This window comes from Balaenoptera acutorostrata, chromosome 9 (genome assembly GCF_949987535.1).
Source record: "Balaenoptera acutorostrata chromosome 9, mBalAcu1.1, whole genome shotgun sequence".
Classification (NCBI taxonomy): domain Eukaryota; kingdom Metazoa; phylum Chordata; class Mammalia; order Artiodactyla; family Balaenopteridae; genus Balaenoptera; species Balaenoptera acutorostrata.
Genome location: NC_080072.1, coordinates 41,475,606 through 41,479,703, shown reverse-complemented (window position 1 = coordinate 41,479,703; position 4,098 = coordinate 41,475,606). Strand labels below are relative to the sequence as shown.

The following is a 4,098-nucleotide window of genomic DNA, read 5'->3' as shown; positions in this document are numbered from 1 at the left end:
TATTATATATTTTATATAAACACGTAAATATATATCATGTATTGTGCTATTATAATATAGTATGAGATATTACTGACATACAATATGTTATATTGTATATTTTGCATATATTTGTTGCATACATTTAAAGCGCATGATTTGATGAGTTTGACACGTGTACATACCCATGAGACCATCACTACTATCAAGACGATTATAGCCATCACCCCAAAAGTAGTTTTATGCCCGTTTGCAGTCAGTCCCCTCCTTGCTCCCTCCTTCCCATGCCCCTCATCCCCAGGCAGCCAATGATCTTTCTGTTCCTAAAGATTAGATGGCATTTTCTAAAGTTTTACATAAGTGGAATCCCACAGGAGGTACTCTTTTGTCTGGCTTCTTTTGCTCATGATAATTACTTTGAGATTCATCCTGGTTGCTGCGTGTACCAACAGTTCATTCCTTTTTATTGCTGAGTAGTAGTTCATCATGTGTTTTTTTGCTTTTTGGTTTTTTTTTGGTCGCACCATGAGGCTTGTGGGATCTTAGTTCCCTGACCAGGGATTGAACCAGGGGCCTCAGCAGTAAAAGTGCAGAGTCCTAACCACTGGACCACCAGGGAATTCCCTCCATCATATGGATGGACCACATTCTGTTTATCCATTCACTTCTTGATGGAGAAACTTGAATTGTTTCCAATTCAAGTTTGGGGCAATTACAAATAAAGTTGCTACATCCACACAAGTCTTTGTACAGACATATGTTTTCATTCTCTTGGGTAAATATATAGAAGTGGATTGTCTGGGTCATAGGGTAGATGTATGTTTAGCCTTCTACAAAACTGCCAAGCCATTTTTCTAAGTGGTTGTAATTTTACATTCCCACAAGTGGTGTCTGAGAATTCCAGTTGCTCTACATCTTCATCAACACATGGTATGATCAACTCTTTTATTTTTAGCCATTCTAGTGGGAGTTAAGTAGCATCTCACTATGGTTTTAATTTGAATTTCTCTACTGACTAACGATCATGTTTTTATGTCCACAGCTCCTCTTTTAAACTGGGCATAGGGGGCTTCCCTGGTGGCACAGTAGTTGAGAATCTGCCTGCCAATGCAGGGGACACGGGTTCGAGCCCTGGTCTGGGAAGATCCCACATGCCGCGGAGCGACTAGGCCCGTGAGCCACAATTGCTGAGCCTGCGCGTCTGGAGCCTGTGCTCCGCAACAAGAGAGGCCGCGACAGTGAGAGGCCGCGACAGTGAGAGGCCCGCACACCGCAATGAAGAGTGGCCCCCACTTGCCGCAACTAGAGAAAGCCCTCGCACAGAAACGAAGACCCAACACAGCCATAAATAAATAAATAAATAAATAAATAAATAAATAAATAAATAAAATTTTTAACTGGGCATAAGATCGGTCAACTACAGACTATGTCTTTCAGCCTCCCTTGCAGCTAAGTGTAATCATATGATTAATAAAATGTGAGAGAAATTAATTTTTTAAACTTCACTCCTGCTTACTTAAAACAAAATTGCTTGCCCTCATTCCATAGTTTGTATCAACCTGTGTTTGCTGCAGTAATACTGCATAAAACCACCCCAGAATTCAGTGGTAAACAAATGTGAGTATTTATTTCCTGCTGACAGATCTGCAGGTCTCAAAGCAGCTGCTCGGTTCCCAGCCATGGGTCAAGTTCAGGTCTGCCCCACATGTCTCATTCCCACGCCCAAGCTCCAGAGACAGCAGTCACCTTGGGCAGGTTCTGCTCACAGCTGAGGTCAGAAGCTCCCAGAGGATCAAACAGAAACGTATGATGCCTGTTAAGGCCTAGACCTGGAACTAGGGCAGGGAAGTTTATTCCTCTTGTGGCGATAGACCAAAAAGAAGTGAAAATTTGCTGGACAATGTAATCTCCCAGTGAACTCTTCCCCCTCCCACAGGGTGGAACACAGATGAGTCTGTGACCCACACTTGACCATGAAGTTGAGGTTATTATTCTAGGGATGGTGGAGCTACAGGACGGAGGGCACCTGGGTCCCTGAGAGTCCTTGCAGAGCCGAACTGCCCGCACACCTGTTCCACTCTCAACCTGAGTATGGTGAAGTGAGGATGCAATAACCTCCATCTTCTTTATGACGCTGCATTTTTAACCCTCTTTGTTTCCGCAACCTAGACTTCACCCTAATATATGCTCCAGCTTTTCATTTTCTGACACAGGGAAAATTTGTTTTTGTTTTGCTTTGCTTTAATCTCTTCTCAGGTGGAAAAAAAATTACCCAAGCATTCTTTCATGTTTAGCAGCCAGAAGAGGGAAGGTCCCGGGGTCAAAATGCAAAAGTTAATACTTCACGTTACCATCCAGCCACATGACCTACCCTGCCGGGTGTATCCAAGAATTCTGGAAACTGACTTGCCATGTTCAGAGCACGGCCTTCCCTGCTCTCCTGCCCACCCAGCGCGTTCACCTTCCCCCCACATAGAGCTCCCAGCTCTGCTGCCCCCAGTCCCTCCCTCCCCAGGCCTGTGGCTGGTCTTGCAGAGCCAGGTGCCAGCGCCGGCCCTGGTATCCTTGCCTCTGACTGGCAGCGCCTCCACCCAGCCTCGCTCCACTCAACAAACATGAAATAGCAGGCTAGGGCATCTCCTGAAGTTCTGCTCTCATTAGCACGCTGGGAGGTAAGTGCAGGCAACCAGGGAGAATTTACCCTGCAGCAACAGGCTTCTCTGGAGAAGCCAAACACACCCCAGCAGGTAGCGAGTGCAGAGGCTGGGGGCCTCTAAGTGCCTCTGAAAACGTTCCTTTTCCCTCTGCACAGAGCCAGCCTCCCTTGCCCTCTGTCTTCTGCAGCCCCAGCCCCGTTTCGTGCCCCTTCAGCAGGCGCAGCTGTTAGATTCTTCTCCAGGGGAGCTTCTTGAAAGCCTGGGAAACGGCCCAGCCTCATCTGGGGCTGCTTCTCCTCCATGCACACTCTCTGGCCACGAGCAACTCCACCCTGTTGCAGAAAAGCCCTGGATCTCACTGCCTGCTCTCCTCCCTGCCCTCAATGCCCTTACCCTCTTCTCCACCTGGGCAAACTCCTTCCCATCCTCCAAGTTCTGATTAAATGACACCTTCTTGAAGAAGCTTGCCCTCGGCCTCCACACACAGTGGTTATATCCTCCTCTGGCTTCCACCGACCCGCGGGCAACTCTGTTCTAGTTCCAGCCCCTCTGTATCATTGTGAGGGGTTTAACTATTTTCCCCACCAATCAGTCTGTGCCTGCTCTGAGGTAAAGGTCAAAGTCTTTTTTGGTATTTGGGTCTCCAGCACCTGGCCTAGTGCCAAATAAATGACAAGTATTGAGTCCATGTTTATTGATGCCTGGAGCAATGAATGAGCAAAAACACAAACTGAAGAAATAAACAGCCAGTTAGATGCGAGTCTGCTTGGATGCACTTTCCATCTCTAGCACTTATTTCTGTTGAAGTATGTCTTATATATTTATTTTCAATCTCCTCTTCCACCCCACTTGTGAACTCTGTGAAGACACAGGCCGAGTCTGTTTCATTCACTGGGTATCGTCAGTACCCAGTTTAGGGCCTGGACCTTAGAAGGTGCACAATAAATATCTGTTGTAGAAATGAAAAAAGTGAACGCATACTGGATTGGAGGATAACAGGATGTTTGAGTGGGTACCAGGACAAAAGCAGGAAAGGTCCAGTCTAGTTTTATAATCTAGAGAGGCCTGGCCACTTCTGCTTGAGGAAGAAGCGTTTAACTGGTCTCTTGGTTTCATAAAGATAAGGCCCAGGTTTAATCTAAAAGTGTAGGTTAAGGAAATTCAGGGCCAACCTTCTTTACAAAATAATTATTAAGCGTCTGCCCTATGACAAGGACCTATATCTGTACTTTTTTTTTTTTTAATGTTAAAGGAATGGCAGTTTTTCCTTTGGTTCTGTTTTGTTACTCCTGATCAGTGGTGGAGGTGTCATGGCCTTGGGCCCAGAGAGAAAAAAGAGACGAGAGAAGATGCCGAGCTGAGGGAAAGCAGCAACACTCCTCCCTGGCCCCTCCTCCCAGGACCAGGGAGAAAGAGGCAGGGACAGGGCTGCTTGTGATGGGCTGTAGATAATGGCCATGGG

The 4,098-nt window shown here is 46.4% G+C and overlaps 1 non-coding gene across 1 annotated transcript; it reads right to left on the bottom strand.

Annotated features, from left to right (window-relative positions):
- Positions 1-525: 525 nt before the first annotated feature.
- TRNAK-UUU (transfer RNA lysine (anticodon UUU)) lies at positions 526-598 on the bottom strand. Its single transcript has one exon. It is a non-coding gene; the product is annotated as a tRNA-Lys (tRNA).
- Between the last annotated feature and the right edge of the window lie 3,500 nt (positions 599-4,098).